General features: G+C 30.3%; 1 protein-coding gene across 21 annotated transcripts in view; it reads right to left on the bottom strand.

The window, feature by feature from the left end:
* Positions 1-13,022, bottom strand: part of KHDRBS2 (KH RNA binding domain containing, signal transduction associated 2) — a 634,276-nt gene that overhangs the window by 26,713 nt on the left and 594,541 nt on the right. For 14 of the 21 annotated variants that reach the window (XR_012434459.1, XR_010586370.2, XR_012434454.1 and 11 more), the window contains 2 exons: positions 3,378-3,459; positions 1,222-1,255 (listed from right to left, as the gene is read on the bottom strand). The gene's annotated coding sequence lies outside the window, so the exon portion shown is untranslated. Of the gene's footprint in view, positions 1-523; positions 612-1,221; positions 1,256-3,375; positions 3,460-13,022 lie in introns of those variants that run through there. The other 7 variants (XR_010586373.2, XR_012434458.1, XR_010586369.2 and 4 more) reach the window with 2 other exon arrangements.

Raw genomic sequence — 13,022 nt, 5'->3', positions numbered from 1 at the left:
ATTAGTTCTGGGTCAAGAAACAAATAGATGAATAAACCAAAACCTTCATAGCAAAAGTTCTTAAGACTTCAAATGGAGACCAATGAAATTTGCCCCACAAGGTGGGATAAATAAAGCAAATAAATCCAAATATCTAATTAATTCAACAAACAAATATATATTATGCATAGGCTAGTCCACTATGCTAAATATCTAAGAATTCAAATTTGAATAAAGCATGAATCCTGCCCTTTGGCAGTTTGTGGCCTAAATTGTATTTATTAGCCATGATTAGATTTCCTTATTGATATTAATATAAATATAATAATATACAAGTTTTCAGGCAAGTTTTCAAACCTGATTTTCATATAGCCATATCATAGATATATTAGAAAATAATTGAACATTTCCAGGTATTTATTGTTTTATGTTTTATTTTCTATTCCAGCCCAATCCAATTAGGAATCTGAAATGCAGATAAAAACCTTAAAGATAAAATTTTATTTTGGGCTAAATAAGAAAAAGAAATAAATGTTTCTTTTACCTTCTGTCCACATCTGACCTTCCATTCAAATCCTGTCTCTTCTACAAAGCCATCTTTTTATATCCCAGCCAAAATTAACTTTTAAAATCTGCATAATTAACATATTAATATGTTACACATATATATTAATCCAGTGGTTGTTATCCATAGTACACCTCAAAATCATCCATGGAATTTTAAAAACACATATTTCTAGGTTCTAACCTCAAAAACTTACTTAGTCAATGCAGTAGGGTCCTGACATCTGTAGTTTTAAAACACACCATGCATGATGCTGATATGCATATGTGGTTAAGAACCACTGTTCAAATAACACTATACAATTTGGCATTTTATAATAGTACACAATCCACATTTGTGGATTTATATTCTTGTATTCCCAAGTGAATTGTAATCATCTTTTGAGTATAGGCACAGATTTACATTTACCTTGTTCTTTGCAGCATACAGAACTTACTCTGCACTAGTAAAAATTTCCACACTTTTTATTTGAAAATATGACAAGGAATTTCAACAATCTCTATACACTATTATATCTGTTTTTATATTCTTTATACAGTTGTGGAACAAATTTGATTATCAGTAAATATTATTTATTCATCTTTAATACTGCTTTTCAGAAAAGTTCCTAAATGATGGTAATCTATAGAGAGTTTCAGAGATAGATGATCTCTCTAGCATAGTGGAGCTAAACTTACATTGGTTCAAATCCAAATTATCTTCTTTTTTGACCTATGGTAAGGAGGAAAATAGAAGAAAATATGTTTACAAAAATATGTAAAGTGCATGCCCTTATTAAGCACTCAATGCACAGTAGTTAATATAAACATGAGGTGCTGAGGAAGTCCCTTTGTCCCCAAGAATTTTTCCTTGCATCCAGATTCTGTATCTTATATCCTGATAATCAAGTACTCCTAGAGGCAGCTAGGGATAAGAATGTCAGAGCTTGGAGAGGCCTGCTGAAACTATTTAATGCCCCAAGCTTCATTTGTAACCTATGAACCAATTTAGGGCTAATAGCTAAAGCAATCATATACATTCATGGGGTTCAAATGTTCTGCCTTGCACTGCCGTTTTTGGAGTCAGTGATACAACAAAGGGAAAGTCCCAATCTTGCATATACTAGTCATTTAACAAATCACAGTTATTTTTATTAATATAGTAAAATTAATATCCTGAACTAAAACCCAGATAATTTTAGTTCACTTCAGTGCTCTTTTCTTGCATCTTAAAATCCACAGTCCTTATAAAAATATAGTTGTAGAATCTAGGAAGAATAGTAAATGAAAACTATTGATAATCTTTGAGTATATTTAAAAAAAAGCAAAGCTAATTCTATCAGCAAGCAAATAAGAAGATAGCATAACCATCTTCTGGCACATGATGTTATAAAGTCAGATCTCTGTCTGATTTAAGGTTGGGCCCATTATGTGAGCAGGCCATGCTATTTAACCTCTCTAACTCTTGTTTCTTCTACTGTAAAATGGGGGAAATAAAATACTTGCCTCATTGGGTTATTATGAAGAATTCATTATACATGAAAGCACTCAAAGTCTCTGACAAATAGCAAGCTTCCAGTAGGGCTATTGGTTATCATTATTGACATGTTATTATTATTTATAGATAAGGCTACCATAATTTGTCATCCCTACTGGGACACATCTGAGAGTAAAAGGTAGTGCTAATGATAATGACCCTAAAACAACAGGCATAAACCGGGACGTATGGTCACTTCATCTACAGTGTAGTTTGTAACTGACAGTGAATTCGAAAGACAGTGTTACATTGTACAGGAGAATTTACATGGAACTCTGAAAAGAATTGGGAAAGATGTTAAGTATGGATCAGATTCAAGATGGTCATAAAGATAAGATTCTGTTTTCCTCCAAACTGCTCTGAGACAAAATAGAAGGAGGCACAGTGTTTCTATAGTATCCATAACCGTTCTCAACTCTTCCCTAAGGTCTTTCTGAATATCAAGTCCTGGGAAATGTATCTTCACTTAAAAAAATTACTCAAGTTCTTTTAAGAAAAAAATTTCTGAAATATATCTTACACAATTTCCTATCTCATTCAGCAAACATAACTGTAATTTACACTCCCTGTTTTAAAATACAGAAATATATAAGGAACAAAATGGAAGCTTATCTTCCAAATCATCTATATCGCTGACCATCCAGCCATACATTTATTTCTCCTTGTGTTTCAGAACAAATTAGAATTAAAGGGAGGAACACATAATTGCAGTCCTATTCTACTGGGTTCTGTTCTACCCTACTCCATTCCATCCCATTTCATTCTATGAAGATTTATTGGAAGTCCCTATATCTTGGCCCTATCCCATGAAATTGAACTTCTCCTCTAATAAAAAAAGGTGAAACTTGGCAGGATGACTACAGTAATACTTTAGACAAAGACTCAATAACCATCATGTATGGTGGATGACATTTCTTCACAGAAACTTTTTGTCCCCCATCCTCCTTATTATGAAAAACAGTGTGAACATTCATCACATTCTCTGAACAAAATATATTTCCTTATTAGTTTATTATTGCTTTTATTTTTACTTCATAATACAGGAATTCATAACCTCATGTTCTGGTGATATAAGACATACAGAAATTGTGTGCATATGAAAATCAGCACATTATCACTATGCTGCTACAATGTAGAATAAAACTAAAAGAGTTTCTCCTTGTTTGACATTAATTTAATGTCCCCACTTTGCCTCCATCTGATGTAACAGCTGCTTTATCCATTTAAACATATATGTTTGGGCCCATAATGAAGTGTTCTATACCTGTCTTGTAAGCAGAGTTCATAAATGAAATCACAAACGGATGAAGGGACTCACCTCCGCTGTTAAAAAATGAAACCTCCAAACAGCCGGTCTTGGATTTATTCCAGCTTTTCATTTTTGTATCATACATCTTCACCTACAGTCCCAGATGAGCAGAACAACTTTAAAGCATTATGCAATCACACATACAAGCATCTATAAGGCATTCTCATATAGGACATCAATCAGTCTCATGGCAAATTTAATAACAGTAGCGGTTGTCAAGCATACCCAAAACAAAATAAATTATCCATCCCACCTTTTGTATTTAAGTGCTTTTTATATTATGTGTTTTAGAAAAACACTTTCACTTTAAGCAGCATCCTAGCTATGATCAGTCTCTCCTGAGGGGTTTTCTAAACTAAGATGGAGTGAAGATAATGACAAACATTAGTCATTGCCATTAGCATAAGGCATGAGGCACATAACAATATTTATAAGCAGCGAGGACATGGCAGTAAAAATATGACTTCCTATGACTTGGGCACGCTTCTGACTACAGCTGACTGCTATTTTGTAAAGTGTAGCTGGTCAGGTCTGGTAGCAGTATCCTTAACAGCACGTGTATCATAAGACCTAATTGTTTTCCACCACACGGTATGGAGCTAAATGTCCTCTATTAATTGAAAACAGTTATACTGCTTAATGACGGTTCAATTAATGTTTATGTGCTACTTTTACACCCTGAGTTATTTGATGAATAAACTTTAAGGTGTCACTTGAGAACTAAGTTTAATGAAACCTCAACTATTATTAAAAACTCCTGAGATTCTTATAGTATCTCACAGTATCAGCTAGGGAGTAAAGAGCGCACATCGATATTCAAAAATCTACACTCGTGTAAAAATGAAAGAAAAATCAAAAGTTTGGAAAGAATTAATCTATGTGGCTTGACTCTTGCTGCCTTGAAATTGAAGATCAAAACAGGGTTAAAACAGACATCACCAGGTCAAACCAGTCAAAGGTGAAACTTGGTTTAATATACCAGAAAGGCGTAAACTTTGTATTTCAATTGTTTTCTGAACTTGTAACATCACACTTACTGATCGTTCTACTTTTCTTATATAAAAGCATTTTTAAAGTACAAGCAGATTAGATGTTTTAATTCAACACCCTTCCTTGGGTAGAAGTTTTATAAAATTACTGAAAACATAATATCAATGGAAGGTTGAGATTTTTGAATTTATGAGAAAAAATGACTTCTTAATTTTGTAGCCTTTTGGATACAGCAGCATTATATTTATCCATTGTTATTCATTCTAATATATCCAAATACTGGGAAAATTAATTAACAATACCCCTTATTGTCTCAAATTTAGTTGGGAATCATTTGACATAAGAGAAAAACAACAACAAGAACTGAGGAAAAGACAGTGCCCATTTCCTTTTGGAAAACAAGCATCCTTTCACATCATGCATGGTATCTGCAAATCCTGATGTATACATATTTTAACAGAACTGTAGCCACCCTCTTCTTCCTGTTCTGTGGTTTTACATATCAACATTAGGTTCATAAACACAGACAAATTAGATGCAAGTTTAAGAGATGTCAAACTTTTTTGACAACTTCCTGCTAAAAACACAACTGAGAAATGAAAAATTTATCATCTACCTGTTGGGTAGAATTTTAAAACTGACTGCTTTTGATTATAAGGCAATTAGTTTTTCATTCTTCAGCATATTTTGAATTTCTTAAACACTGTGTTGCTGAAATATATTTGGTTAAATTGATTTGAATTTGATTAGTTTAGCACTATAGTTTTATCATCTGTAATAAATAAAGGTGTGTCTATGGTGTTACAGCACATTAAAAATATTTTAGCTGAGCAATTAATTTACTTCTAATTTTTAAATATATACCTATTTGATATTAAAACAATTTATTTGTAATTTAACAGATATACTTTTTCTAATTCCACATATCTAATAATTCATATTCTAATTCATGTCATCTATTTTTGATGCTTCTGAGCAAATTGTGTGTTACATAAAAATTTGAATGTGTTTGGTGTGCATTTCATAAAGGAGTTAAATTATAAATCCTAATTTTACTTCCAATTAAAAATCAATATAGTATGTTTCTCAAGTTATTTTATAGCTATTTTTCATATGTCAAAATTAAAGCAGAAGAAAATATTTTAGGAAATAGAGTATTTGGAATAAGGTTGAGGTATTACCATGTTAATATAGGACATTAATCACTGGTGTCAAATGTTGCCAGAACTATTGGGAAATATTTTAGTGTTTTATAAGTTTTTTCTACTCACTACAATGTAAGGGTATATTTTTAAGTGTAAGAGGAATTGCATCACTTATAAGTAATGCCTGCATTCTCACAAAAACCGGGGAGAGGAAAGAGTTAACAGGTTGTTGGCTAATTCTGGCAAATGTCCTATTTGAATAGATGATCAGTTCAATACATAATGCTTATTTCTAAACTTTACTGTCTTAATGTAGAAAAAAAAAAAACCTTTCAAAATAGTGTAATCAATAAAATTAGAAGGTGGGTAAGTATATGACATGGAAAATAGAAAAATTACACAAATAATGTTCCATTAAAGTCTGAAATACAATCTTATTCATTTATGTAAGTAAGTTCTGGTAAAATCTGAGTATCTTTTGAAGAAAAAATATATACAGAATTAAATATATTATAAAACTGATGTTCTGTTAATTTTTAATTATAAAGATTATTCATAGATCAGTTTTTACTCTAATAATTTGATTTTGAATTTAATTCCATTATAATGAATAGGTATCAACAAATTAATTGATGGTGCTTAGTTCTGGAATTTCTATTCTCTAGTTATATTTTCATAACAAATTAATAGATGGCGCTTAGTTCTGACATTTCTATTCTCAAGTTATATTTTCGTATTTTATACATTGAAAATAAAAAAATAACTGTTATACCTAGGAACCAATAGTCTGACAAGTTGAATAGTTATATTTTGATGTTGCCTATGATCTTATTAAGAACAAAATTATTAGTCATATATACAAATCATTTGAGAAGAGAGATATGTGTTATTTCTATTACTTGATAAGTCTATGAATTGACTCAATGCAGCTGTAAAACATTAATGTTATCATAGCATTATTTTGAGAAATAAGGTATACTTCTATTGCAATAAAATAAATCCTACTTGGAAAATAAATACAATAGAGCACTTATATCTTCACGTTTCTAAAAACATATCCAGAGAATAAAATAATGCCTAAATATTTACCTAATATCATTATCAAATAATTTAGCTTTATAAATAAATACACATTCTAGAAACATTCTGTAGCATGTTCAAATCTTATTATTATTATTTTTACTGTGGACATTGTAGACATACTTAAAGTTATTTTTCATTTACACTATGTTTGTAGACCCCTTCTTCTACATTGCAGGATGAGAATAGGTGGTGGGGAAAATTTTATTACCAAATATATATATTTGTTTCACAATTTGCAACTTAGGGGTCACTTCCTAATACAAAAGTGCATTTCCTGATTCTTGCAGTTAACCAGAAATCTGTGTGCTTCTGAGCACACCAGACCCTGATGTGTACAGCACAGTGGAACTATCTGACCACAGGAATGAAAATTCAGAAACTTGTGTCGAATTTGAAAATAGTTTGACCTGGAAACTAAGGAAGCCTAAGGCTTTGAAATACATTGCTTTTATATTGAAAAAGCTGTTTTTTTTTTTCTTTTTAAACAATGCAATACAGCAAATTAATTATAAAACACTAAACTCTATAATGATTTGCCATGTATTGCTTCAACGGTGGGTTTGTGACAAGTAGGTATTTCTGGGCCCTTGCAATGCACTTTAACAATAAAGGAGGACAGAGATAAATTAGATGAAATAGTAGAATCCTCCACATGGCTACACTTTCATGGAAGAAGCCCAAGTCTCTGAACTGCTAAATGAAATTGTTTAGTAAATTAAATTAAGATCAACTGCTGACCTGTTTAATTTAGACACAAACCTTCTGGGATTTTTTTTTTTCTCAAAAGCAGTATTGTTGGTTGAAAATTAGAAAACTTCTGTGAATGTTCTGGCTGTTGCAAACCAAACCAAAATTAGACTTTTAAACTCATTTAAAAATGTCAATTATCCAATAGCCTCAAAGTACTTTTTTTCTTTTTTTTTTTTTTTTAAGATGGAAGGACAAATGTAAGTAAGTATATAAAAACAATGACAAAAGTTATGTTAATTTTTACCTAGTGGTAGAATAACAACCCAATTCTCTCTTTTTTAATGACGTTCTTGTAATAGTAGATGCTAAAGAAATGAAATCACAGTTCTGATATTTTAAATATAAATTAGAATGTTTCCATTTATTTCTTACTTAATGTTTCACATTTTTAATTAATTTCAATTCTATTCTACCCCAGCTAAAGTTGGAAAACATTATTACTTAATTTAGATATTACAATGTCAATGTACACTTTGTAATCATTAGGTTATCAATTTTGAGTAATTTCATACGCATTTGTCCCCAGTATGCTATTTTAAAAAGTATTCAATATTATGACATGCCTGTAGTAAGCATATAAATAAGGCTATGAGTATTTATATATAGAAAAAAATCCCAATACTTGTAGTTAAGTTGGAATGGGTTATAAAAAGATGTTGATAATTATTGGACATAAACAGCTTTCTCTCTCATACAATCTTGATTGTTTTCTCTTCTACCACTGAACACTATCACTTACAAAATGAGAAGCTTAATTATTTTGCATAGAATAATGTTTCAGCCCAACTCTCACCATGTAGAATTCATGTAATTTTTGGATAAATCTCTTAATCCTGTGGAATTTTATTTTCTTATCCTTAAGATAAGCAAAAGAAAATTTGCCCTGTTTGCTTCATGGAACTGTTATGATAATTAAATACCATATAATAATAATAATAAATAATCTTAGAAGTTGTTAAAAGTATCAATGCATACATTAATGTATATGTATGTATGTACATGTAATAGCATATAAAATATTAGCATTGTGCATACAAATCAATAGGATAATTTGCATAAATCATAAACAGTAGTAAGAAGTATTATAAGACCAGTTTTAAAAGATGGAAGCATATTGATATTTATTCATTTAGTTAAATTTGACAAATGTCTCTCTTCAACTTGGACCAATATACTAGTTAAGAAAAAACCATTAAGCCTTTTCCTAAGAGGGCTCCAGTTTTTGCATTAGAAAGGTAAAACGGCTGCTTTTCCATAAAATATTTCTTCGTCATCTTTAAACCAAGATACTACAGTTGATGTCATTTTTTCTTATGTGACAGCTAGCAGTATATTTAGCACAGCAGACTATTTGGCATTCACTGACTATTTTTTAGCTAAATTGTCATGAGGCTACTTTCTTTGAACCTACTTCATTTAGTCACAGGCTATCATTACTAGTGTTATTGCAGGGTGAAGTGTTTTCTTGGGTGATACAATGAAATAGTAGAATTAGTGCTGGAAAATTATGTGGATTCAGTAAATCATTTGAGTATTACTTAACATATGCAAATACCTTGGAATTAAATCCTGAGAAAATTAATTAGTGGTTCTCTCCTACCTCTGAGGAATCAAATAAACTCATCACTAAGTTTTACCTATGAGTAATTAACCTTTTAAAATATTCTATGCTAGATATTTCCTATTAATCTAAATACAACAAATAAAGAATACATTCTTATTGAGAACCTTTGTATTGTTAAGGCTTGCAAGAAGGTCTATTTTTTACTTACAATATTTAGTATTATATACCAAACTACGGAACTCTTAAAATATAGGTTCAAAAACACTGTCTCTCAAACATCAATATATTTATAAAATAGTGTGGTAAAATTACTTTGGTATACCTTTGGCATGCATAGATTTAGTATTCTTATTTTTTAATGTCTCTGAACAAATCTGAAGGTGCATGATATGCAGTATTTATAATTTTCTAAAAATACAAATTTTATTTAACAGACAAGTGAGAGGCTGGTATAAATTTTTATTCTTTACCTAACCCTGGACACAGAAATTTTACAAAATGATAAAAGAAAAATCTGCTGGTGGAAGTAAAAGGAAAGTGCAATGGTCTCAGAAAGTAATTATTCCGAGACCGACAAAAGAAGCTCCAGATGTATTCAGTAGTTGAATGTTCTTTTTTCGCTGTAAAGGGAATGCACATTTTAAATATCTAACGTTATTGCTTTATGTGATAAACAGTACAAGATGGCAATTTATGAGAATTATTAGATCTCAGGACATTACATTCCCTAAAGGATGTAAGGAGAGGTGTTTCTTTTGTTTTTCACATTACCATCTGTTTAATCTCAGCACTTCTAATGAATATTTATCAGCTTTTAAGCTACATTCTTTTTCTTTCCAAATCTTTTTCCTTGTTTTTATATTCACCTTCACTTTGGTACCCTATTACTAAGTATAATAAGGTATAGAATATATTTTAGTGGTGGGTATCATCTGATTGGAAAAGAGATAAATGGAAAACTCTGTTTTATTTTTGCAGTCACACAGATTGGGACAAATCAATACAATACAGCGTGTTGTTAGTAAACAAATAAGTAACCACGACTATTTTTCTAGAGGGATAATTTCCCATTTATTTTCGTTTTTCATTGAGATTTTATGTTACTACATTGTTTAGGATATCTCAACCTCCATGAAGGCTAAATTCCATACTTAGATACACATAGCTTCCATTTAATCAATGGTAAGTAGGCAAATGTAAATATAGACAGGCATAATATACATGATGATTAGGGTTACTGTACAAGACTCAATATCTTGAACCAATATCAACTTTATACATAGGGTTGTTGAGAAAATAAATGAAATAATTATTAAAAACACAACAGTCTTGACAGGTAGTATGCACTCAATTATTGAAAATGTCTTTTTCTTCAGATTATTATTATTATTGAAACAATTGTTAGTCTCACTTTCATTTTTACCCCTGACTGTTTCATTGTAAACAATATATATGCAACATTATTATAAGGATTTTTAATTATAAACATACCTTATAATACCTATTATAAATACATCCAATATATATTTGCTTATAAATATAACGACGATTTTTTAACAACTGTTCTAAAGGCTACATTAGCTAAATATTTCATAGAGAACACTATAAAAATGTTTAAGGTGTTTAAATGCTCAAATATATTTAAACATATTACTATGTTTATAGACTAAATTTTTATTTACATGTTTCATATATACCATGGATATTTTCAAGTAAAAATGTTAGACCAAGAAAAAATAACTAACTTGGGGAGGAGGATATTTACTAAACTTGGGAGATTATACACAAACCTGAATGATTTTGCTTAACATAGCTCATAAGTCTATGAGTATGTACTATTATTATCACCATTTTACTGATAAGAAATTTAAGCTTGAAAAGAAAAAGAAATTTTGCACACACTCTAGAATGTGTAGTATGGATTCGTTCCATAATACATGATACAACTTTAATCACTATCCCCCCCCTACACACAAATCAACCTATTGGAAATGGGTATTAGCTTATTTTCTACTAAGAAACAAAATTCAGCTCACTTCTGAAAATTAAAATTGCATATCTTTTCACACCAGCGTCCCACTTCAAATAAATAAATAACAAACAGCTGAAGAATGGAGGAGGAAATGAAGGAAAGGAAGACAGAGAAATAGAAAAGAACTATAAACCAGTCTATTAACAGCTATCTCTGAGGAGTAGGATTATACACTTTTTATTTTTAATTACATATTTACATTATATACTATTTTTGTTTACCTTGAGAATGGATTACTTTGTAATCATAGATGACAATGTAAAAAAAAAACCCTCCAAAAATACTAATTTCCTATCAATTCTGTCAAATTCTAAGACAATCATTATTTGTACCTGAATTACTCACTAGAAACAAAAAAAGATCTTTAAAAAGTTATGCCAGTTTGTGCTTCATTAAAGGTTATCAGTGATAAAAGGATTCCAGAGAAGTATCTCTGATGAAATATGATATTACTTATTTTACAAATTATTTGCCTTACAAGAAAGCATAAAGCAGCATATCTAAATAAATTCTAAATAATTATTTATTGGTCAATAAATTAATTTATACTTATAAACCCTTAACAGGAAAGTTAACAACAGAGTTTAAAAATTCAACATTAATTTCACTTTAAAGAATATCTTTAAGCAACATATAATTATAATTTTCCCTGTTTAAAGACATTTAAAACTGCCTTCATTCCAGTCACAGACTTTATTTAATGATCTTTGTAAATTCCATAAATAAGTGTTCATTTCTAATTTTAAAGTTTATACTTTGAAAAAATTATAGAAGTTGGACAAATCAGAGATGTTTGCTCATCTAATTCATCCTCTTGTACTTTATAGATAAGAAATCAAAATTTTATGAACAGAGATTACATATTAATGTTAAGTTATTTTTCCATTTTCATTAAATATATTTCTCTTTCCCTTTTATAATTTCTGGCTTACAATGGACAAGTATTGGTTTCATAATTAACTCAATAAACATTTCTCATTGTAGGAGCTCTGTTGAATAGACTGGACATTGCACTCTCCCACATGGCTGTCAATTGCCTTTCTCTCTGTCTTCTCATTTTCCCGTATTCTATTGGGAAAATGACACAAGACACTGAGAAGCTAGGAGCATGATGACTTTAGAGTAGCTGACAAATGTCTTCATGTCTAAAAAGGTAGACTGAATTTAGAGGATAGGAAATATGGTTTACCATTGTGAGAGTGGACAATGAGACAGAGGAGAGGGAACATTTTCCTACTGATATGTCATCCTGAGAGGCATCAAGATGATAGAAAACCTGTGAGATCAAGCATCTCCAATTTTCTCCTGGAAATAGATTCTTCAGTATACCCCATAGTGAAGTATGAAGGATGGTGGAACAGGAACTTAAGATTAGTGTTCATTAACTAGTTGCCAATTTTTAAGTTGGTTCATTCTGTATTTTTTGTGTGTGTGGGTATAAAGAAAGATAAGCCAGCTGTTGTTAGGGCAACCAGTAGTATGTAAATCAGACAACTTTCTCTCCTGTTTTCTCAATTTCTCTTATAATAAAGTGTAAGAGACTGAGATGTAAAACAATATATCAAGTAGAGTTACTTTTTCCAATGTACACTGTAAATATTCTTTTGAATAACAATTAATTTATTCTACATAAAAAGACTAAGAAACTAATTTTAATGATGGATTTCGAAAACTGGTGCCTGTCACCAAAAACAGCTATTTTCTTGTTAACTCAGATATTTAATTGGAAACTAGAATGTCAAGCCAAATGTTTCACATTATATTGACAACAGGAAATGCCTTTTAAAAATATTTAACACTGAATGGTATCTTCACTTAGGTTCTTAACACATGACTGCATGGCTTATACAAAGATATTTCTAGTTTGAAATTGACCCTTATTCTTTAAAGCAGAGTTTTGATCTATAGATTGATGAATAAAAGCTTGAAATTGCTTTCATGCTTATTTAATCATGTGAGTGGTTTTCTTAAATGTCAAAATGGAATTTAGATTATAAATGAATTCATTTGTTCTACCAATGACTGTAGTCATGCTTTGTGGCAAGTGTGGAATACTTTCATCTATGTTTTTCTATAATGAAATCAGAATG

This window comes from Macaca fascicularis, chromosome 4 (genome assembly GCF_037993035.2).
Source record: "Macaca fascicularis isolate 582-1 chromosome 4, T2T-MFA8v1.1".
In the NCBI taxonomy this organism is placed as follows: domain Eukaryota; kingdom Metazoa; phylum Chordata; class Mammalia; order Primates; family Cercopithecidae; genus Macaca; species Macaca fascicularis.
The sequence above is the reverse complement of the archived record's forward strand: the minus strand, read 5'-3'. Positions and strand labels throughout refer to the sequence as shown.